The following is a 26,130-nucleotide window of genomic DNA, read 5'->3' as shown; positions in this document are numbered from 1 at the left end:
GTTGTCATACAGTCAATTGTGTTTTTTAAGATACTGTTTTGAAATTTTTAATTTCTTTAAATAAAGTTTACGTACTTGTTGTGCAACCGAGAGTAACTGATTACGGCCCCATCCACAATCGTGGCCTTATCCTGCCCCATCCTGAGGAACCAGTTCTCAACCTGCAGCCTGTACACGACACACCACTCCAGCAGTTCTCAACACTGTGCTGGTTGCCAACGTTGCCTTAAGGCTACCCTCTAGCGATACTGGCCACGCTACATCAAACAGAGGTTAGTACAGAGCCTTCTTCCTTGGTACCTAGTGTAGTGCCAATCTGCTTCACCTCCCGCAAATCGTAAGCAAAGGATCAGCAGTGCACCTTCCAAAATGGTATGATGTACTGCATTGCCATTATCCATGACCCACCAGTTCAGTTTAAGCACACTGCCTGACTCTGTTTCTTCTATAAGCTGCTGCAATCGGGTATTATAATTTCCTTCCGACGGATTCTACGCCTTGAAGCTAGTTCCAAGAAAGGGTGGTTGTGTTAGTCTCTACAAGGATTACAGAGTCCTCAACTCTTGCAGAATACAACCAAATTACTCAAGATATTATACATTAATTTGAGTTAATACCTGCAAAGAGGGCTACCTTCAAATACCCTCTACAGCGTTTGTGATACGACGATGGTAGTAGCTTTTGGCCTCTCAAGCTCGTTTACATGCCTGAGAAATTGAAAAATGCAGCCCATGACTGTTAGCGATTTATTGATGGCATTTTCTTCAAATTGTGATTTTGATACCTCTATCCTGACGTTACCACAATTTTTTCATCCAACCGCCACAAATATGAACTGCATTTCCAGCTTATTCTCACTACCCTCCAAGACGCAAGTGTAGGCCTTAACGAAATGAAATCCTAGTTGTGTAATGACAAAGTGACCTTTCTCAAACAATTCCTCAACGCCGATGGCATCAAACCCGTATCAGAGCGGAAATTAGCTCATCCGAGACTTATCTTCACGGATGTATCACGACCTATGACTTTTCTAAGCATCCTTAACTTATAACTACATCACCTGTTGCATACGGCATCCATCAAGGTTCCCTCGTCGACGACCTTGGAGGAAGAGGAAACTTGTGTGCACTCCTAACATGCAAGCTGCATAACACTGCTAAAGAATGCCTCAAGATGTGGCAGCCCTACACACCCAGCACCAGATGCACAACACACTAGCACAGCGGACGCCATTGATTGGACTGTCAGGGTGGTTTTACAACAAATTGTGGCAGCTGGAACGCAACAACTTCGCATCTTCTCCAAGAAACTCACCCAGCTTCGCAATCTAAATTTCCCATGTTCGATCGTGGTTTACTTCCAGTGTTCGAAGCAGTTCCATTTCAAAGAAAGGTATGTGGTGATCTATACATAGCACAAATCACGCTGAAACAGTGTCACCTATTGAAGGACGTCCAGCCCCGCCGCCTTTGCTCCTTGATCTCATCGCTCAGTTCACAGTGGACTTTTGTCATTTAATCAGAGACAACAGCATGGTTGCCGACCTTTTCACTTCACCTCAACTATGTCAAGCTGGCAGACATACAAGACCGCGATCCATACATCAATGACTCACTCGATAGTGACACCTTCTAATTTGTGCATCGAATGACAAGGAATTCCCTTTACTGGCGCCTGCTTCTTCTGTGATATCTCACAGAACGGAGTAATACCTCTCGCCCCTTCATCCAAGTAATGCCAGTCTTCGAACAGCTTCACAACCTGACACAGCCAGGTGTTTGACCATTAGTACAGCACATAAGCGACAGTTCGTTTGCCTGAGGATCAAACATGATTGTTTTATATGGCCACAGGTCCGTCGATGTAACATGGTTAGCTGCCGTGTGCAGCCTCCTCTCAGCCGGTTTGGAATACCATGTGTTCGATTCTGCCACATCTATCTTCATCTCGTTGGTCCTCTCCTGGAGTCAGAAGGTTACAAATATCTACTGTCGATCGAGTCTCGTGCTGTGTCCTAGCAATGTCTGTCAAAGACATCACAGCACAATATACTGATTAAGCTTTCATCAACACGTGAATATCTTACTTCAGTTGTCCAGAAACAAATACCATATGCGATGGGAGACAATTACAATCCAGTCTGTTCCACACACTTTGCCACCTCTGGAAGATTACCCACAATTTAATGAGCTCATTGAGCATAGGCAGTGTACACTCAAGACGCCACACATGTGCCGTAGTGGCCAGTAGACCGAGCCCTTATTGTTCATATGGCATCTCCCAGAGATGTCCTGTACGTCACATTCCGTATGCTCCCAGCAGTTCGACATATTGAACATGGCTCCATTGCTGCAATTGTTACAGTACAGCAGGAACCAGTGCAAAAGTGGTGGCTTTCAAATAACCATGACCACGGTTTCAGCGGATCTAAACCTGTCTTCCTCAGAAGGACAGACATCACATTAGAAATTCACTTATTCAAAGGAGTCTCCTGATGACATTTGCCGGCAACGGTCTATAAAACAACTGAACTCAGTCGGCATGTAGCTACTAACTTGGCCTATTATTCCACGCGATCTAGTGCGGCAATACGTTGATTCTAGGTGCCTTAATTCTTACATATTAGCGTACAGACAATTGCCAACATGTGGGGACAGCTTTTACTGAGTGAATTGCTAATGTGATGTTGTCTCTCCTGAAGAAGAAGACGGGTTTAGATCTGTCGAAACAGTGGTCAAGGTTATTTGAAAAATCAACGTTTTTGCATCTAGGTGGCCGTCCTTTTGTTCCTGCTGCTCCCAGCAGTATTCATCCTCCCTATACCAACTACAAACCCAGCAGAGCTGCCAGTGTTGGTGCAACATTTGAAGTATCACATCCACAGCCCATCATCGCACTCATGTCTACAGACTACCGATAAAAGTTGAATACACAGGTATTTTCTCACGTCTGTTGGTTCATAGCATGCTCACCGCCACTGCACTGGCACATCCTTCCCACCAGCCGCTACACACACCGATACTTCCTGGGGCAACACGTCCACTTGTACATGCACAGTTTCAGCTTGTGTCCAACGTATTCTGCTTTGGCAATTCACAGCGAGACTGTCTCTCATTTCACACCGTTTCATCTGTACACCAGCACCGCAATGCACCAAACACCAAGAAACGGTCCAGATACAGGAAACTACGACACAGCTGGTAACATGCAACTCTGCATGGTTTCCACTGCTGACGGCAGTTACCAACAATCACTTCCCACTGTGCAGTGCACTTCGAAAGGAGGGGTGGGGTGTGACGGGTGGAGGCTCTGTGCAGACATCAGCGCCAACTATACCAAAGGCCAGGAGTGTCTGTCACCAGGGTGAGCAAGGCAGCTCTGTAGAGAACCTGATGTAATATCGATAATTTGTATTGTTCTCTGTGTTAGAAAAGATGTATAAGACTATGTTGTGTCGTCTGTGTTTGTGGTAAGATTCGTTATACCGATTAGGGAACTCTACCACAATTATCTGCAGAAAATTACGATGACTGAATGGTCCTTATCTGTGAATACTGAACCCTGAGAGTATTGTTGTAAGGTGACGTCACTTTGTGTCCAGAGGAAGTTAGCACAGGCACCACTGACTTCCAGCCACCATCAATTTTGATTTATATGGTTCTGAGGTCCACTTTAAGAGTAGAATTTCCTACTAACAGAATTATTAATTAGTACGCATCATCTTATGGGCAGAATTTGTCCATTGAGACTGTTTGGTTAGTAATTGCAATTTAAAACTTTACTAGTAAGGAAATAAAAATATTGAGTAATTGAAACAACTCTTTTTGGAACTTTATTTATCACTTACTGTTCCAAATACCTTCACGAAAGCTTAACTTCGGGAACGCGGAATCGGACGAAACCCTGTGCTAGCAATCTCTTGCTGAGTGATTCGTGCAATGCACAGTTTAATGATTGGAATGTACATGAACAAATATAAACAGATTGTGAATTAATTGATAATTATTGCTACCCAAAGGCATAGTAATCTGACGTGAATAATATAGTTAAGGTACCATGGACCATGCTGCAACTATACCGCTGTAAGACCAAGACTTGGATTTCAAAGTACTCATGAAACCAACGAAAATACTACGTATCGTTGAGTGAATGACGATATATATATATATATATATATATATATATATATATATATATATCTGTGTGTGTGTGTGTGTGTGTGTGTGTGTGTGTCGAATCAATTGCACAGCATGAAGAAAAATAATTCCGTCTCACATCAAGAGAACGGGATGTCCCACAGTACCACTGGCTCAAGAAAATGGTTCAAATGGCTCTGAGTACTATGGGACTTAACTGCTGAGGTCATCAGTCCCCTAGAACTTAGAACTACTTAAAACTAACGAACCTACGGACATCACACACATCCATGCCCGAGGCAGGATTCGAACCTGCAACCGTAGTGGTCCCGCGGTTCCGGACTGTAGCGCCAGAAACGCTCGGCCACTCCGTCCGGCTCACTGGCTCAGAGCAGACATGAGTGTGTTAAGAACTACGGCACGTGAAACAGCGTATTGCAGTAATTATTACCTTATTACTCGTAGTACATGACCCGAGAATGATGATCGCTATTTATGATATAAGATTTCACTTACAAACCCAAGATGCAACCACCAAGTTATTTACTTCTCTCTCGAAATACTGCAGAGAAGCCGTACTTCTACCTAGTATCGAACACATAACAAAATAACGTATGACAGAACTCACTGTTCCCCATTCAAAGACTGATCGTGATGACAAACTGCCTGTTGGCTTCTGTCTAGGGTTCGTCGGCAGCCGTTCATCTGATGATTTTACTGACTTTTCGCCAGCACGAGTGGCTGGCATTGTCAAAGCTTCACCCTCCATTGCCGGTGGTGAACTGGAGCCTAGCTTGCGGCCGCAGACTATATGTACCTGGCACGCCAACGCCCGAGGGCTTCTCCGTGGTCATTTCCGATGCGTTTCTCCTCTTGCTACCTGCGAAGGTCGTTCGCTACAGTACGGGATGCCAGGATCCGTTTACCTTCAGGCTCTCCTCTTTCTTGTTGAAGCTGTTCTCGTGTTTTTGTATTTCTACAGCTTCTCTGAACACGCGGGTGTGATAGTGCTTCTCTACAGCCACAACTTCAGTGTCGGCGAATTTTATTACATGGTCGGTCTCAGTCAGTGCGTGCTTTGCCTTTGCCGATTGCTCCACCTGCCCGAACCAGCAATGTCGCTTATGTTCTTTGATCCTGGTGTTGATGGATCGTCCAGTCATTCCGACGTAAGCTTTTCGGCATGTGCATGGTATACGGTATATTCCCGACATTGCAAGTGGGTCCCTTTTCTCCTTTGCCTATCTAAGACACTCTTTGATCTTACTTGACGATTTTAAAATCGTCTTTACGCATTGTGATGGACGGTATCGGCAGTATATTGCGAAAACACGACGTAAAGATGATACGACGGAAATGAGCGCGGAGATGGCCTCGATCTAAGAGCGCCAGGTACCTATAGTCTGTAGCCGCGAGCTCGGCTCCAGTGCACCACTGGCAATGGAGGGTGAAGCTTCGATAATGCCAGCCATTCGTGCTGGTGAAACGTTAGTAAAATCATCAGATGAACGCCGGCCGAAGAACCCGAGACAGAAGCCAATAGGCAGTTTGTCAACAAGTGTCTACGAAAGCCTTAACAATAGTGATCGTGTTGCTACCACACTGGTAATGTTGAGTTCCTATCGGCCGAATCTTACGGCTCATCCAAGAGCGTCCTTAGGACAAACGATAACAACTCACCAATTACCTACTACACCTCAGATATCGACTAGTGAACCCAGCTTGTTATAGCAGATCTGCTCGCGAGTTAGCAGACTCACAAAACTAGAAAAATTTAAAGTTAACAAACACAACTGGCAACTTTCAAATCGAGAATTTTGTATTCACACTGTTTTAAGCAACAAACTGTTTTTTTCCATAAACATTGTTTGTAAACACATAAACATAGTGGTAATAGTACTGCTCTCAAAAAATATGGAGGTAGTTGGAAGTACTAGTTCACTGGATTATTTTAATTCTTTGCGTATAACGAACAGAGAAAAATTGGTAGCTAATTTGTACCCAGTTAGCTTAGATTTTAATAGTCTTAATGCAACGAATTCACGAAATTCCTTAACATTCTACAGTCATCAGAAACGGGGCACCTTAAGAAAGTGGGAAAATCTACTTAAGGAAAGGCATTTGTTAAATTTCTATCATACAGACAAGCTTAACGATAAAATATTTCAGTAAGTTTACTTCATTTTTATTCAGTGTATTTCCAATTTTCAACCAAACCCCGATGCACTTCGCGATCACGTCTCCAGTAACCTGTGTTTATTTTTTTCTCTTTACATATATGTCTGTGTCTATGTACAACATACTACTGTCAATGAAAAGGCTTATTATTATACGTCCATAAGATAGAATCTTCAATGGCATCACACATTATTCTTTAATATTTATGTCGTTTTCATAACAGCTTATTTCTGTATGTAATCGATAGCAGTAATCCCTGTGTAATAAATTTGTAATTTTAACAGTAATATAACAAGAAATTTTATGGAAGACTAGCAATATTGCGCATGGCGTTGGAGAACGATTATATAAATATTGTAATCTGAAAGTAACATTACGTTCTGCCCACAAGAAAACCACCTGTTAACAAGAAAACATAGTTTTAACTGTTGTCGACATTTTCCGAGTCTTACAATTTTCTAAAGTATTTGTATGGAGTGTAGCCATGTATGGAAGTGAAACATGGACGACAAGTAGTTTGGACAAGAAGAGAATAGAAGCTTTCGAAATGTGGTGCTACAGAAGAATCCTGAAGATTAGATGGGTAGATCACATAACCAATGAGGAAGTATTGAATAGGATTGGGGAGAAGTTTGTGGCACAACTTGACCAGAAGAAGGGATCGGTTAATAGGACATGTTCTGCGGCATCAAGGGATCACCAATTTAGTATTGGAGGGCAGCGTGGAGGGTAAAAATCGTAGAGGGAGACCAAGAGATGAATACACTAAGCAGATTCAGAAGGATGTAGGTTGCAGTAGGTACTGGGAGATGAAGAAGCTTGCACAGGATAGAGTAGCATGGAGAGCTGCATCAAACCAGTCTCAGGACCGAAGACCACAACAACAACAACATAATTTTCTAGTGGAGCATCCTAATAAAACACATTCGCATCCAGATGTGCACAGACTAAAATGACAACCGAAAAAAGCTTTAAAACAGTCTAGCTCTCCTTCTGTTAACGGTAATTCTAGTACTACCTGTAATAAAAGACAAAAATTTTGTTCATGATCTATCCAAATGATCTTTCACTCGGCGTAGCTGTGTAACACTCAGGTAGTTACATTTGAAGAACTAAATTATGTGGTGGTACGCTTTTTTTGGCCCCTCGCCAGGTAGTGGACTGTGGACAATTCTCTAGTCCTGTCAGGTGATACTGACGATTCTTTTGCACGAGTTCACTAAAGGTAAACGTACAACCATCAAATTTACTTTGTTGGGAAGAGGTTAAACGAAGAAAAAGAGACTGTAGGGAACGATGTGACTGCATTAAGGAAATGTATTTTCAGTGAATAAAGAGTACTGAGCAGTCTAGCTAGCTATGAGTTGGAGCTAAACCGCAGGTAAACTCTTGATACAGGCCACTGAACGTGACTGCACCGATACATTATCAATGATTGTCAAGCAGCTGGGTGAGGTAGAGGGAATCCCTAGGCTGCTTTATGGGTAACAGCTAGAATGAGGGCACAAAGAGAGGTCCCCGTGGTACAACAAATCCCCCTGCGATTGGTAGAACGGCGATAAGTGAAATCAGACCAATAACGACATTTGCACCCATTTTCGTTTCTTCAGGATCACACCTCTCGTACAGTTTTGGGAACCAGTATTCCTATGATTTGTGTCTCTCATAAGAACAATCGATTTCTTCCTCTGGATGGAGAACATCCCTGCACGTTTAAAACGCTCTACTCTCTAGGCATTTCCCGTGGATACTTAGAGGTCCAATATATTCTTCAACAGAAAGTGTGGGCTGCATGCAGGACTGATCTTGAGTGCCCACCGTGACTGGTATCGTGACATGTGCTCATACTGAGACAAAGGTTTAAGGGGCAAGTAGGTATGTAGATTTACTTGCCCATGACTCCATAAAGTACCGTTCGGCACGTATCCAAGAAGGAACAACGATTTTACGGCCATGTTGTCGGTAGTTTAGTGGGCATGGATATGTGGACCGCAATATCAAGATCGGATCACCTGTTACATTATTTATAATGATGGAAATTGCAACAGCTGCGTCAGAATGATTTTTGTAATCACGATAAGTTCATGACATGATCGTCACACCTTCATGTAACTAACTCTTGACCTAAAGAGGACGTAACCATCGTAATTAGAACTTTCTCATAACAGGAAATATCTAATTAATATAAAGTTTATTAGAAAATGACGTATATGAGCCTTTCAATACAGTATATCTTTAATCTCTCCGTAGAAGTACGTAATAGAAGCATAAAAGCACACTGCAATTGTTCAACGTTGTTCAATCATTGATAGTATATTCCCTTGCTGTAGTCATGTGGTTCCTTACAGCGTCTTCAACTTAATTTAAATTCTCAGTTTTAGATATTAGAAATGTATGATCAGAGCAGAGGTAGCCCTTATATTATGTGATTTGTTACGTTACTGCTAGACTAACTAACAGAATACAGCACCTCAGCAAATATCGACCGAAAACTAAATCATAATCCTAGAAACAACTTTCACAGAGTTTCACGTCTGCATTAAGATTTCCTTTTCAGATAAGCAAACCGGAATGATGGTCAGTAAATTCTCAGTCTACGTTCCCAAAAAACATAAATCTTTCACTGTTCGTATTACAACAGCAGCTATTATCGACATCTTTAAGTTTACTGCGTAAATTAAGGCTAGTCTCAAGCCTTTACACCTTCTGAGAAGCTACACGTTTTCTTCCTGCACTTGCTGTAAGTAATATTGATGCAAGAAATTCCAGTTGGATATCCTCTAAGTTCACTCTCAAAGGACACCCAAAGATGTAAAACTCACAGTACTTCGAATGGCAAAAGAATAACTCTTTCAACTGATTTAAAACACATTAATAGAGCGACGTTTACAGCAGTTACCAACAAACAATCAAGGCTGAAACATTAAGCCCGATGGTGCCATTGTTCTTGTTTACAGTACCAGTTCAAAAGGTTCAAATGGCTCTCAGCACTATGGGACTTAACTTCGAAGGTCATCAGTCCCCTAGAACTCAGAACCACTTAAACCTAACTAACCTAAGGACATCACACACATCCATGCCCGAGGCAGGATTCGAACCTGCGACCGTAGCGGTCGCGCGGTTCCAGACTGTAGCGCCTAGAACCGCTCGGCCACCCCGGCCGGGTTACAGTACTAGTATTGCGGCCGTTGAGCACATGGTCCCCCCACAAAATCCAACATCAAGGTCGAAAAAGTTATTCACATCCTTGTACACTTTTCATTTAATTCCGAAAGACTGGAAAATTTATGAGATTTCGAGGCAATGTACGGAAAATTAAGGCATATTATGAAGTACAGGCAACAACGAGAATGTTCGTGAAAATGGCGACCATTGGCCAGAATTCCAGCAAAGAATTAGTGAACTACTTTCTGCTGTGACACCTGTGAGGAGAAGTGTATGAAACTGTTGACAAAATTACGTTCTAAGCACGATGCTATCATATGGCAATAGAGGAATGGAGGTGGACGGTGCCATGTATTTTGAATGTAGAATGTTAGGAGCGCTGTGCAAGCGAGACCGATAAACGTGGGTGGGAGCACATGTTGGTGCGCACAATGGCCAATTAACGCGACGACGAGAGGGGAAACAAGGTTACTGGCGGCGGCGAACTGACTCCATTGGATGGCGGTGCGCGCGCTTCAGCGAAAACAGCCGCGCGGCCTCCATCCGCGTGTTGGTTGCTGTAGCTGAGAGGCGTGTGGCCAAGCGATCCAGCAGGTTCAGTTTTCGCTACTAATTATGAGGCTCCCACTTGAGCGGTATGGTGTTATCCTTCATCCAATCCCATTACTGCGTTAAATCAACACTGCATAGCTACTACCGAAATTCTGCATAATTAACTGTGAATTGTAAACTTTGCTTCTCCTACAGTTATCTCACTGATGTTCTGTACGGCCTCTTCTGTCACTGCATTCATGTGGCTGAATATGAATTCTGTATATTTGTGTAATGAAAGACAATGTATCTCTACTACTTGAGCTGTTGATTAAGTCCTGCTGACGTATTGTCTTAATGATATTTGGCATCACAAGTAGACTATCCTGGAAAATGGTGGCCACAGTCCCATGACGGCAAGAACCGACAGGTGATCGAAAATGACATCATGAATAAAAAGTCTTTGTATTCTTACTGTAACTCATACAGTGGGTAGACAAATATATACACACACCAAAACCACAGCACATTATCATGCCCAACTTGGTGCATGAAAACAGTTGGCATTCGAAACAGTTTCCAATCGTCTCACAATGGACAAATAGATACCCTGTATGGTTATCAAGGGAAACGTATATACACTCCTGGAAATGGAAAAAAGAACACATTGACACCGGTGTGTCAGACCCACCATACTTGCTCCGGACACTGCGAGAGGGCTGTACAAGCAATGATCACACGCACGGCACAGCGGACACACCAGGAACCACGGTGTTGGCCGTCGAATGGCGCTAGGTGCGCAGCATTTGTGCACCGCCGCCGTCAGTGTCAGCCAGTTTGCCGTGGCATACGGAGCTCCATCGCAGTCTTTAACACTGGTAGCATGCCGCGACAGCGTGGACGTGAACCGTATGTGCAGTTGACGGACTTTGAGTGAGGGCGTACAGTGGGCATGCGGGAGGCCGGGTGGACGTACCGCCGAATTGCTCAACACGTGGGGCGTGAGGTCTCCACAGTACATCCATGTTGTCGCCAGTGGTCGGCGGAAGGTACACGTGCCCGTCGACCTGGGACCGGACCGCAGCGACGCACGGATGCACGCCAAGACCGTAGGATCCTACGCAGTGCCGTAGGGGACCGCACCGCCACTTCCCAGCAAATTAGGGACACTGTTGCTCCTGGGGTATCGGCGAGGACCATTCGCAACCGTCTCAGTGAAGCTGGGCTACGGTCCCGCACACCGTTAGGCCGTCTTCCGCTCACGCCCCAACATCGTGCAGCCCGCCTCCAGTGGTGTCGCGACAGGCGTGAATGGAGGGACGAATGGAGACGTGTCGTCTTCAGCGATGAGAGTCGCTTCTGCCTTGGTGCCAATGATGGTCGTATGCTTGTTTGGCGCCGTGCAGGTGAGCGCCACTATCAGGACTGCATACGACCGAGGCACACAGGGCAAACACCCGGCGTCATGGTGTGGGGAGCGATCTCCTACATTGGCCGTACACCACTGGTGATCGTCGAGGGGACATTGAGTAGTGCACGGTACATCCAAACCGTCATCGAACCCATCGTTCTACCATTCCTAGACCGGCAAGGGAACTTGCTGTTCCAACAGGACAATGCACGTCCGCATGTATCCCGTGCCACCCAACGTGCTCTAGAAGGTGTAAGTCAACTACCCTGGCCAGCAAGATCTCCGGATCTGTCCCCCATTGAGCATGTTTGGGACTGGATGAAGCGTCGTCTCACGCGGTCGGCACGTCCAGCACGAACGCTGGTCCAACTGAGGCGCCAGGTGGAAATGGCATGGCAAGCCGTTCCACAGGACTACATCCAGCATCTCTACGATCGTCTCCATGGGAGAATAGCAGCCTGCATTGCTGCAAAAGGTGGATATACACTGTACTAGTGCCGACATTGTGCATGCTCTGTTGCCTGTGTCTATGTGCCTGTGGTTCTGTCAGTGTGATCATGTGATGTATCTGACTCCAGGAATGTGTCAATAAAGTTTCCCCTTCCTGGGACAATGAATTCACGGTGTTCTTATTTCAATTTCCAGGAGTGTATTTCTTTCTGCAAAACAGTGGCCACTTAAGGTAATGAAGGTAGAGGTGGACAAAGATCACGCACCGTACTCTCCAAAAGTAGACCACAAAGGCTAAGTAGTACCGAGAATCGCTGATATCAGCGACCAGCAGAGATGCAGCAAGTTATCCTCGTGCTCACAATATCAGCCCCAGGCTGTTTGAGTTCTGTGAATAGCGGTTCTGTCGTGTTGGAAGACACTATCACCATTCGAGAACAAACGTTGTGCCATGCGATGGACGTTGTCAGCCGAACTGTCACTTTGTATTCGATAGCAATGCGACCTGGCAGAGTAAACGGTGGTCTCATGGAACACCATGACATTGTTGTCAAATTCGTCACCGAATCCCCGACATGTCTCATTCTTTGGACGTAAACTCGGCTAGAGGTGGGAAACAGAGTGAAACAAGTTTAATCGGACCAAATGGTTATCTTCCAATGATCCGCAGTTCTCGTTTATAGCTCAGCGTCATGGTATGCAGTTCTAGCCTACTGCATCACCGATAGGTGTTTTTCAAGTTACAAAATGGTTCAAATGGCTCTGAGCACTATGAGACTTAACATCTGAGGTAATCAGTCCCCTAGAATTTAGAACTACTTAAACCTGAGTACATCACACGCATCCATGCCCGTGGCAGGATTCGAACCAGCGACCATAGCAGTCGCGCGGTTCCAGACTGAAGCGCCTAGAATTTCTCGGCCACAACACCTGGCTTTTCAAGTTACAATTCGTCTTCTAATTCCCTGCTTATGTAACACCCATCGCGTTTTTTGCGGTTGCTGATCGAGAAGACCAGTCTTCCGGAAAGATCGTGACCATTTGATTCTGAGTAGAGAGGAAGGACTGAACCAAGGACTTCGAAGGTTCTGTGAGAAACTACGCTGCAGCTTCCTGGACTTACGTCATAGGGTCGAGAACTGCCAGGGTCGCCATAAAGGGGTCAGATGCTGCTACTCAGGTAGCTGACTGTGTGTCGGGTGCACACAAGAGCTTTTTAAATTAAGCGACTCTCCATCCAGTCGTGAAAACAGAGCTGTAAAAAAGCAGAAATATCAGTGTAAGATGAAAAGGAATTTCTAAAAGAGGCGAGCATTAATATTCTAATGATAAACTGCCCAATCAATGGCATGGAAGTGCCAGAGTTTGAAGCGCTCATGAAAATAGTTGAAGCTCACATATTACTAGATACAGAAAGCTGGTTGAAAATTAAAACTGGCATGAGTGAGACTTATGGGAAAATTTAAATGTATATCTGAAGGATAGGCATAAAGGAAATGGAAGTGATGTATATATCCCAGTAGATATGAAACTTAAATTGCCCAAGGTAGAAATTAAAGCTGCATTTGAGATTGTTTGGGCCAGACATGAAAAGATGACTATATCCTTCTGTCCCCCTCCAGACTCATCTCCTAATGTCACCGAAAACTTTAGATAAAAACACATTTCTCTTCTGCGTAAGTTCTCCAATCATACTGTAATCAACGGAGGAGACTTAAATCATCCAACAGTTAGTAGGAAATATTACAGTTTTACTAGTTGTGGTGCGTTATAAGACATCCTGTGAAACTATACTAAATGCCTTCTCTGAAAACTGTCTAGAACATATACACTCCTGGAAATTGAAATAAGAACACCGTGAATTCATTGTCCCAGGAAGGGGAAACTTTATTGACACATCCTGGGGTCAGATACATCACATGATCAAACTGACAGAACCACACGCACATAGACACAGGCAACAGAGCATGCACAATGTCGGCACTAGTACCGTGTACATCCACCTTTCGCAGAATGCAGGCTGCTATTCTCCCATGGAGACGATCATAGAGATGCTGGATGTAGTCCTGTGGAACGGCTTGCCATGCCATTTCCACCTGGCGCCTCAGTTGGACCAGCGTTCGTGCTGGACGTGCAGACCGCGTGAGACGACGCTTCATCCAGTCCCAAACATGCTCAATGGGGGACAGATCCGGAGATCTTGCTGGCCAGGGTAGTTGTCTTACACCTTCTAGAGCACGTTGGGTGGCACGGGATACATGCGGACGTGCATTGTCCTGTTGGAACAGCAAGCTCCCTTGCCGGTCTAGGAATGGTAGAACGATGGGTTCGACGACGGTTTGGATGTGCCGTGCAGTATTCAGTGTCCCCTCGACGATCACCAGTGGTGTACGGCCAGTGTAGGAGATCGCTCCCAACACCATGATGCCGGGTGTTGGCCCTGTGTGCCTCGGTCGTATGCAGTCCTGATTGTGGCGCTCACCTGCACGGCGCCAAACACGCATACGACCATCATTGGCACCAAGGCAGAAGCGACTCTCATCGCTGAAGACGACACGTCTCCATTCGTCCCTCCATTCACGCCTGTCGCGACATCACTGGAGGCGGGCTGCACGATGTTGGGGCGTGAGCGGAAGACGGCCTAACGGTGTGCGGGACCGTAGCCCAGCTTCATGGAGACGGTTGCGAATGGTCCTCGCCGATACCCCAGGAGCAACAGTGTCCCTAATTTGCTGGGAAGTGGCGGTGCGGTCCCCTACGGCACTGCGTAGGATCCTACGGTCTTGGCGTGCATCCGTGCGTCGCTGCGGTCCGGTCCCAGGTCGACGGGCACGTGCACCTTCCGCCGACCACTGGCGACAACATCGATGTACTGTGGAGACCTCACGCCCCACGTGTTGAGCAATTCGGCGGTACGTCCACCCGGCCTCCCGCATGCCCACTATACGCCCTCGCTCAATGTCCGTCAACTGCACATACGGTTCACGTCCACGCTGTCGCGGCATGCTACCAGTGTTAAAGACTGCGATGGAGCTCCATATGCCACGGCAAACTGGCTGACACTGACGGCGGCGGTGCACAAATGCTGCGCAGCTAGCGCCATTCGACGGCCAACACCGCGGTTCCTGGTGTGTCCGCTGTGCCGTGCGTGTGATCATTGCTTGTACAGCCCTCTCGCAGTGTCCGGAGCAAGTATGGTGGGTCTGACACACCGGTGTCAATGTGTTCTGTTTTCCATTTCCAGGAGTGTAGTTAGGACTCTCGCTCCTGATGGAAATATATTGGATCTAATGCCATCAAAAAGCCCTCAACAGTTTGAGGATGTCCACATCGAAACTGGCGTCAGTGACCATAACGGGATATGGCAACAATGATTACCAAAGTAAAAAGGACAAATAAAACAAGCAGAAAGGTATATGTTTTCAGTAAAATAGATAAAGGTCATTCGTTTCACATCTGAATATGTTGTTGTTGTGGTCATCAGTCCCGAGACTGGTTTGATGCAGCTCTCCATGCTACTCTATCGTGTGCAAGCTTCTTCATCTCCCAGTACCTACTGCAACCTCATCCTTCTGAATCTGCTTAGTGTATTCATCTCTTGGTCTCCCTCTACGATTTTTACCCTCCACGCTGCCCTCCGATACTGAATTGGTGATCCCTTGATGCCTCACAACATGTCCTGCCAACCGATCCCTTCTGCTGGTCAAGTTGTGCCACAAAATTCTCTTCTCCCCAATCCTATTCAGTACTTCCTCATTAGTTATGTGATCTACCCATCTAATCTTCAGCATTCTTCTGTAGCACCACAGTTCGAAAGCTTCTATTCTCTTCTTGTCCAAACAATTTACCGTCCATGTTTCACTTCCATACATGGTTACATTCCACACAAATACACTCCTGGAAATGGAAAAAAGAACACATTGACACCGGTGTGTCAGTCCCACCATACTTGCTCCGGACACTGCGAGTGGGCTGTATAAGCAATGATCACACGCACGGCACAGCGGACACACCAGGAACCGCGGTGTTGGCCGTCGAATGGCGCTAGGTGCGCAGCATTTGTTCACCGCCGCCGTCAGTGTCAGCCAGTTTGCTGTGGCATACGGAGCTCCATCGCAGTCTTTAACACTGGTAGCATGCCGCGACAGCGTGGACGTGAACCGTATGTGCAGTTGACGGACTTTGAGCGAGGGCGTATAGTGGGCATGCGGGAGGCCGGGTGGACGTACCGCCGAATTGCTCAACACGTGGGGCGTGAGGTCTCCACAGTACATCGATGTTGTCGCCAGTGGTCGGCGGAAGGTGCACGTGCCCGTCGACCTGGGACCGGACCGCAGCGACGCACGGATGCACGCCAAGACCGTAGGATCCTACGCAGTGCCGTAGGGGACCGCACCGCCACTTCCCAGCAAATTAGGGACACTGTTGCTCCTGGGGTATCGGCGAGGACCATTCGCAACCGTCTCCATGAAGCTGGGCTACGGTCCCGCACACCGTTAAGCCGTCTTCCGCTCACGCCCCAACTTCGTGCAGCCCGCCTCCAGTGGTGTCGCGACAGGCGTGAATGGAGGGACGAATGGAGACGTGTCGTCATCAGCGATGAGAGTCGCTTCTGCCTTGGTGCCAATGATGGTCGTATGCGTGTTTGGCGCCGTGCAGGTGAGCGCCACAATCAGGACTGCATACGACCGAGGCACACAGGGCCAACACCCGGCATCATGGTGTGGGGAGCGATCTCCTACATTGGCCGTACACCACTGGTGATCGTCGAGGGGACACTGAATAGTGCACGGTACATCCAAACCGTCATCGAACCCATCGTTCTACCATTCCTAGACCGGCAAGGGAACTTGCTGTTCCAACAGGACAATGCACGTCCGCATGTATCCCGTGCCACCCAACGTGCTCTAGAAGGTGTAAGTCAACTACCCTGGCCAGCAAGATCTCCGGATCTGTTCCCCATTGAGCATGTTTGGGACTGGATGAAGCGTCGTCTCACGCGGTCTGCACGTCCAGCACGAACGCTGGTCCAACTGAGGCGCCAGGTGGAAATGGCATGGCAAGCCGTTCCTCAGGACTACATCCAGCATCTCTACGATCGTCTCCATGGGAGAATAGCAGCCTGCATTGCTGCGAAAGGTGGATATACACTGTACTAGTGCCGACATTGTACATGCTCTGTTGCCTGTGTCTATGTGCGTGTGGTTCTGTCAGTGTGATCATGTTATGTATCTGACCCCAGGAATGTGTCAATAACGTTTCCCCTTCTTGGGACAATGAATTCACGGTGTTCTTATTTCAATTTCCAGGAGTGAACTTTTAGAAATGACTTCCTGACACTTAAATCTATACTCGATGTTAACAATTTTCTCTTCCTCAGAAACGCTTTCCTTGCCATTGCCAGTCAACATTTTATATCCTCTCTACTTCGACCATCATCAGTTATTTTGCTCCCCAAATAGCAAAACTCCTTTACTACTTTAAGTGTCTCATTTCCTAATCTAATACCCTCAACATCGCCCGACTTAATTCGACTACATTCCATTATCCTCGTTTTGCTTTTGTTGATGTTCATCTTATATCTCCCTTCAAGACACCATCCATTCCGTTCAACTGCTCTTCCAAGTCCTTTGCTGTCTCTGACAGAATTACAGTGTCATCAGCGTACCTCAAAGTTTTTATTTCTTCTCCATGAATTTTAATACCTACTAAGAATTTTTCTTTTGTTTCGTCTACTGCTTGCTCAATATACAGATTGAATAACATCGGGGAGAGGCTACAACCCTGTCTTACTCCCTTCCCAGCCACTGTTTCCCTTTCATGTCCCTCGACTCTTATAACTGCCACCTGGTTTCTGTACAAATTGTAAATAGCCTTTCGCTCCCTGTATTTTACCCCTGCCACCTTTAGAATTTGAAAGAGAGTATTCCAGTCAACATTGTCAGAAGCTTTCTCTAAGTCTACAAATGCTAGGAACGTAGGTTTGCCTTTCCTTAATCTTTCTTCTAAGATATGTCATAAGGTCAGTATTGCCTCACGTGTTCCAGTATTTCTACGGAATCCAAACTGATCTTTCCCGAGGTCGGCTTCTGCTAGTTTTTCCATTCGTCTGTAAGGAATTCGTGTTAGTATTTTGCAGCTGTGGCTTATTAAATTGATTGTTCCGTCATTTTCACATCTGTCAACACCTACTTTCTTTGGGATTGGAATTATTATATTCTTCTTGAAGTCTGAAGGTATTTCGCCTGTTTCATACATCTTGCTCACCAGATGGTAGAGTTTTGTCAGGATTGGCTCTTCTAAGGCCGTCAGTAGTTCCAATGGAATGTTGTCTACTCCGGGGGCCTTTTTACGACTCAGGTCTTTCAGTGCTCTGTCAAACTCTTCACGTAGTATCGTATCTCCCATTTCATCTTCATCTACATCCTCTTCCATTTCCATAATATTGTCCTCAAGTACATCGCCCTTGTATATACCCTCTATATACTTTTTCCACCTATCTGCTTTCCCTTCTTTGCTTAGAACTTGGTTTCCATCTGAGCTCTTGATGTTCATACAAGTGTTTCTCTTATCTCCAAAGGTCTCTTTAATTTTCCTGTAGGCAGTATCTGTCTTACCCCTAGTGAGATAAGCCTCTACATCCTTACATTTGTCCTCTAGCCATCCCTGCTTAGCCATTTTGCACTTCCTGTCGATCACATTTTTGAGACGTTTGTATTCCTTTTTGCCTGCTTCATTTACTGCATTTTTATATTTTCTCCTTTCATCAATTAAATTCAATATATTTTCTGTTACCCAAGGATTTCTACTAGCCCTCGTCTTTTTACCTACTTGATCCTCTGCTGCCTTCACTGCTTCATCCCTCCAAGCTACCCATTCTTCTTCTACTATATTTCTTTCCCCCATTCCTGTCAAATGTTCACTAATGCTCTCCCTGAAACTCTGTACAACCTCTGGTTCATTCAGTTTATCCAGGTCCCATCTCCTTAAATTCCTACCTTTTTTGCAGTTTCTTCAGTTTTAATCTACAGGTCATAACCAATAGATTGTGGTCAGAGTCCACATCTGCCCCTGGAAATGTCTTACAATTTAAAACCTGGTTCCTAAATCTCTGTCTTACCATTATATAATCTATCTGATACCTTTTAATATCTCCAGGGTTCTTCCATGTATACAACCTATCATGATTCTTAAACCAAGTGTTAGCTATGATTAAATTGTGCTCTGTGCAAAATTCTACCAGGCGGCTTCCTCTTTCATTTCTTAGCCCCAATCCAAATTCACCTACTACGTTTCCATCTCTCCCTTTTCCTACACTCGAATTCCAGTCACCCATGACTATTAAATTTTCGTCTCCCTACATTATCTGAATAATTTCTTTTATTTCATCATAGATTTCTTCAATTTCTTCGTCATCTGCAGAGCCAGTTGGCATATAAACCTGTACTACTGTAGTAGGTGTGGGCTTCGTATCTATCTTGGCCATATTAATGCGTTCACTATGCTGTTTGTAGTAGCTTACCCGCACTCCTATTTTTTATTCATTATTAAACCCACTCCTGCATTACCCCTATTCTACTTTGTGTTTATAACCCTGTAGTCACCTGACCAGAAGTCTTGTTCCTCCTGCCACCGAACTTCACTAATTCCCACTATATCTACCTTTAACCTATCCATTTCCCTTTTTAAGTTTTCTAACCTACCTGCCCGATTAAGGGATCTGACATTCCACGCTCCGATCCCTAGAACGCCAGTTTTCTTTCTCCTGATAACGACATCCTCTTGAGTAGTCCCCGCCCGGAGATCCGAATGGGGGAATATTTTACCTCCGGAATATTTTACCCAAGAGGACGCCATCATCATTTAATCATACAGTAAAGCTTCATGTCCTCTGGAAAAATTACGGCCTTAGTTTCCCCTTGCTTTCAGCCGTTCGCAGTACCAGCACAGCAAGGCCGGTTTGGTTATTGTTACAAGGCCAAATCAATCAATCATCCAGACTGTGGCCCTTGCATCTACTGAAAAGGCTGCTGCCCCTCTTCAGGAACCACACGTTTGTCTGGCCTCTCAACAGATACCCCTACGTTGTGGTTGTACCTACGGTACGGCTATCTGTTTCGCTGAGGCACGCAAGCCTCCTCACCAACGGCAAGGTCCATGGTTCATGGGGGGGGGGGGGGGGGGGTATATCTGAATAAGGAACTTGAAATTTTCAGTACGGGGCATGAGCATGTAGAGGATCCCTGGCTCAAGTTTAAAAGAATAGTTAACCGTGCAATGGATAGATATGTAATCAGCAGAGTAGTTCATATTGGGAGAGAACCTCCGTGTTACAGAGTCACTGTAAATGAATTTCTAAAGTAACAGAGATTACTGCCTACTGGGTGTATAGAGAGATGCTGAGTGAAACTTGATTGGCTGCCAAGAGAGCAAGGTGTGTTGCCTTCAACTAATAACTATGAAGAATATAGTCGAGTGATCCTTGACGTAACCTAAAGAGATACTGGTCGAACATTAAGGCTGTTAGTGTCTAGTTCCTAGTGAAAGAAACAGGAAATGAAATTGAGGATAACAAATCAAAAGTTGAAATGCTTAACTCCGGTTTCAAATGTTCGTTTACAAGGGAAACGCCAGGAGAATTTTCCAAGATTAATCCTTGTACAACTAGAAAGATGAATCAAATAAGTATTGGTGTCAATGGCGTTGGGAAACAGCTGAAACAGTTAAAACTGAACAAAGTCGTAGGGCCTTTGGAATCATTGTCAGATTCTGTAGTGAATTTGCAACTGAGTTAGCCCCTCTTCTAATTATAATCTACCGCAGATCCCGCCGACAAAATCCGTGCCCAGTTCTTGGGAAAAGCCAAGGATCACACCCGTCTACAAGAACGATAGTATATCCTTGACATCGATTTGTTGTAGAATCTTAGAACATATTCTGAGCTCAAACACAGTGAAGTATCTTGAACAGAATGAGCTTCTCAGTGCCAACCAACATGGATTTCGAAAAAATCGATTATATGAAACCACACTCGCACGTTTCTCACATGACATACTGAAAGATCTGGATCAAGGCCATCAGGTAGATACTATATTTCTTCATTTGCGAAAAGCATTTGACTAAGTACTGCACCTTCTCTTATTGTCTAAAATAGGAAAATATGAGGTAACAAATGAAATTTGTGACTGTAATGGGGACTTCTTGGCAGGGAGGATGCAGCATGTTCTCTTGGATAGAGCCTCATAGCAAGATGTTGAAGTAACTTCCGGTGTGCCCCACTTCTTAGGGCCTTTGCTCTTCATTTGTATATTTATGACTTCGCAAACAATTTTAATTGTAAAAATCAGGCTTTTTGCGAATGATTCAGTTGTCTATAATGAAGCACTATCTGAAAGAAGCTGAATAAATATTCTGTCAGATCATGATAAGATTTCAAAGCGGTGCAGAGGTTGACAACTTGATTTAAATGTTCAAAAATATAAAACAGTGTACTTCACAAAACGAAAAAAACAAGTATCGTATGACTACAACATCAATGAGTGACTTCTGGCATTGGCCAACTCATACAAAAACCCGGGTGTGCCATGTTGTAGGGATATTGAACCGAATGATCACATATGTTCAGTCGTGGGTAAAGAACGTGGTAGCTGAGTAGCCAGAGCGACGGAATGTCATACGTAACGGCTCGGGTTTGATTCCCGGCTGGGTCGGAGATTTTCTCCGCTCAGGGACTGGGTGTTGTGTTGTCCTTATCATCATTATTTCATTCCCACAGACAAGCAAGTCACCGAAGTGATATCAACTCGAAAGACTTGTACCAGGCGAACGGTCTACCCGACGGGAGGCCCTAGCCACATGGCATATATATATATATATATATATATATATATATATATATATATATATATATATATATAAATGCCATGTGGCATATATACATTTTCATTTTAGTCTTCGGTAAGGCAGGTGTTAGATTTCGGTTTACAGGTAGAATACTGGGGAAGTGCTAACAAATAAAGCGTGAGAGCGCTTTTAGAATATTGCTCAAATGTGCGACCTTAACATTAGATTTTTGACGTATACAGAGAAGGGCAGCTCGAATGGTCACAAGTTTATTTGGTCCGTGGGGTAGTGTCACAGAGATAGTGAAGGAACTGAATGAAAGACACTTGAAAACAGTTGTAAACTATCCCAAAAAGTCTAATAATAAAATTTCAAGAACCAGTTTTAAATAATTACTCTAGGTATACACTAGAACCCCCCACGTATCTGTCACATAGGGATCATCAGAATAAGTTTAGAATAATTACTGCACGCAGAGAGGCATTCAAACCATCATTCTTTCCGAGCTCCATACGACAACGGACGAGGAGGAAACCCTAATAACCGAAACAATGGGGCGTAAACTCTGCCATACACTCCACGGCGGTTTTCAGAGTATAGATGTAGACATAACTTTAGAACACTGTTGTGATCACGACTGACACTTGGGACGTATTGAGTACATTGCATGGGAGCCGTTCGTGTTCAAATGCCACAACCCAATCTGCTTGCTTTAACTTCATTTCATTGTAATTGACGTCTACTGTTTTCTCACATACTCCACTCACTTTTGTCACTGTTTTGGCAAAAATTTCATGTGTCATTCACTACTTTTTCACCTACGGCATGATTTTTTAAACTGAAGTAAGGCCAAGGCTAACAACGGTGCCGCTTATACAATAAATCAATTGTCCCCCATAACCTCGTGTATAAGTCAGTACAGACGTGAAGGGAGGCATGAACACATTACCTCCAATTGGACTTCATCTACTAAAATACTGTGTTGTTGAGACCGACGGTTATTTCATGTTTCACCAGATAATATCTTCTTCCAATGAAACTTGCCACTGATGCAGTCGTTATAATAGTCATTACGTACAATTTATAATTTGTCTAAAAATCATGTACACAACACTTATTTTTATTTTAATCGATTTGATTCGGTAAAATGGATGAAGAAACACAGATATTTCAATGGTCTGACACATCCCACAAAATGTCTTGTGAAGCTGAAATACACTCCTGGAAATGGAAAAAAGAACACATTGACACCGGTGTGTCAGACCCACCATACTTGCTCCGGACACTGCGAGAGGGCTGTACAAGCAATGATCACACGCACGGCACAGCGGACACACCAGGAACCGCGGTGTTGGCCGTCGAATGGCGCTAGCTGCGCAGAATTTGTGCACCGCCGCCGTCAGTGTCAGCCAGTTTGCCGTGGCATACGGAGCTCCATCGCAGTCTTTTAACACTGGTAGCATGCCGCGACAGCGAGGACGTGAACCGTATGTGCAGTTGACGGACTTTGAGCGAGGGCGTATAGTGGGCATGCGGGAGGCCGGGTGGACGTACCGCCGAATTGCTCAACACGTGGGGCGTGAGGTCTCCACAGTACATCGATGTTGTCGCCAGTGGTCGGCGGAAGGTGCACGTGCCCGTCGACCTGGGACCGGACCGCAGCGACGCACGGATGCACGCCAAGACCGTAGGATCCTACGCAGTGCCGTAGGGGACCGCACCGCCACTTCCCAGCAAATTAGGGACACTGTTGCTCCTGGGGTATCGGCGAGGACCATTCGCAACCGTCTCCATGAAGCTGGGCTACGGTCCCGCACACTGTTAGGCCGTCTTCCGCTCAAGCCCCAACATCGTGCAGCCCGCCTCCAGTGGTGTCGCGACAGGCGTGAATGGAGGGACGAATGGAGACGTGTCGTCTTCAGCGATCAGAGTCGCTTCTGCCTTGGTGCCAATGATGGTCGTATGCGTGTTTGGCGCCGTGCAGGTGAGCGCCACAATCAGGACTGCATACGACCGAGGCACACAGGGCCAACACCCGGCATCATGGTGTGGGGAGCGATCTCCTACACTGGCCGTACACCACTGGTGATCGTCGAAGGGACACTGAATAGTGCACGGTACATCCAAACCGTCATCGAACCCATCGTCCTACCATTCCTAGACCGACAAGGTAACTTGCTGTTCCAACAGGACAATGCACGTCCGCATGTATCCCGTGCCACCCAACGTGCTCTAGAAGGTGTAAGTCAACTACCCTGGCCAGCATGATCTCCGGATCTGTCCCCCATTGAGCATGTTTGGGACTGGATGAAGCGTCGTTGCACGCGGTCTGCACGTCCAGCACGAACGCTGGTCCAACTGAGGCGCCAGGTGGAAATGGCATGGCAAGCCGTTCCACAGGACTACATCCAGCATCACTACGATCGTCTCCATGGGAGAATAGCAGCCTGCATTGCTGCGAAAGGTGGATATACACTGTACTAGTGCCGACATTGTGCATGCTCTGTTGCCTGTGTCTATGTGCCTGTGGTTCTGTCAGTGTGATCATGTGATGTATCTGACCCCAGGAATGTGTCAATAAAGTTTCCCCTTCCTGGGACAATGAATTCACGGTGTTCTTATTTCAATTTCCAGGAGTGTACATTGCCTGAAAAAAAAATGCGTAACACCCAGAAGGTAGCTTAGGATATCGTTGTATGTAACTTCCACAGGTTTCTGGATGATTAGAGTTACTATTTTCTGTGACAGATAGAACGGCCATATGAGTATTTTATGGTTGTTCGTTTTTATTTTTGCTGCATGTCCTGCATACATACGTTTTAAAAATGTATGTTTGTATCTATGTTTGTGTACACGTGTACATTCAAAATCTCGTTCTAAGTCCCCGGACAGAAGTGAAGCACCAAACTTGGTAAGCATATTCGTTACGGTCTGGTAACAATCTCCACCTACCTCCCATAGTTCAGGAGAAATGCGGTCATAAAGAATGAGTTGCATAGGAAACTGCCACATCATGCATGGCATGTAATGTTATTACTTCTGTGGTACTAACTCTATTTGCAATATGTTTTGCAGACAGTAACCGCAAATGCCGTTAAATGCAGCTACAAAAGTATATCGTGGTACCATACATAGGTAAAGAGATGTGGCGCCATAAACATTGAGATTCTCGAACAACTGCCGTACTGTGCAGGACGTTTCAAATTATTACTTCTTTGCTACTAAATCTGATCGGAACTTAATTTGCACGTAGTTTCCACATATGCCTTTGAATGTCCCTATACAGTTGTATGATTGTGTGACCCGTTGATATCGAAGTATGACGTCATAAACACTGAGCAGAACGAAAATGTGCCGAGTCACAAATGATGATTGAATTTTTTACTTCCTTGTTACTAACTCTTTTCGCAACGTGTCTCGCAGACAGTATCCACATATGCTGCTGAATGTATGTATGCAAATTTATCACTGTTCGACATTTAATTCAAGAGATCTGCCGCCATAGACAATAAGACCTAGCAAAACATATCGCTTCATGCATGAAGTCTTAACACATCTATTCCTTACTACTTAGACACTCCTGCTGTTGAGTCAACTGAAGGAAATCCCTGACACCTGACAGCCCTTTTAACAGATTTCAACTGCGAAGTGCAGATGGCTGTTGGTGAAGACAATAACCTTCTACAGAAATTTGATGAGCGGTTGTCACAGAGGCGTTCACAATATATATCGCGTTGAGGACACGCAAGAATCTGCACCCAGTGTACAGAAACAGTCCAGGATACTGAACTTATACATCTGGACCTTACGCACATTTCGTTGTAAAACTGTTCCATAGTTTCAAAGGGGTTTTCACGAATACATGTCACTCTTTTTTTCTGTGTAACACAGAATCTTTTCTTTTTTCATTTCTAATAGAAAATCAACAAAATTAATACCCAAACAATGCCGCGATTGTCAGCTAGTGGTGTATGTAAGGGGCTTGAACAGCTTTAGGTGTTGAGTTATCAATGATTGATAGAAAGGTGCCAATCGCTCTGGTAAGACATTGTCAGCACCTGAAAAGGGCTTCATTGTGGGTCTTCATTTGTCCAGCTGCTCGAATCGTGCAACATCCATAGTCGAATGAGACAGTGTTCAGATGTTGTAATGTTTGGGAATACGGAGATACGTATACTCGTCATCTTAGTTCCGTTCGACCACGTCTGACCGCCATATGGGAGGACAGCCGTATTGTAATCCAAGCACGTTGTAATCCCTACACATCTGCTCCTGACATCCGAAAACAAGCACTGGACTCCCTGATACACTCTTAGTTGTCCTGCACTATTGGTAGGAGACAAATAGCGGCCACACTAGTCCCATCCGTAAGCTGCCGCTAATGCCACATTCGCAACCGCTGCAGTTGGATTGCTT

This window comes from Schistocerca cancellata, chromosome 6 (genome assembly GCF_023864275.1).
Source record: "Schistocerca cancellata isolate TAMUIC-IGC-003103 chromosome 6, iqSchCanc2.1, whole genome shotgun sequence".
Lineage (NCBI taxonomy): Eukaryota > Metazoa > Arthropoda > Insecta > Orthoptera > Acrididae > Schistocerca > Schistocerca cancellata.
This window is presented reverse-complemented; position numbering follows the sequence as displayed.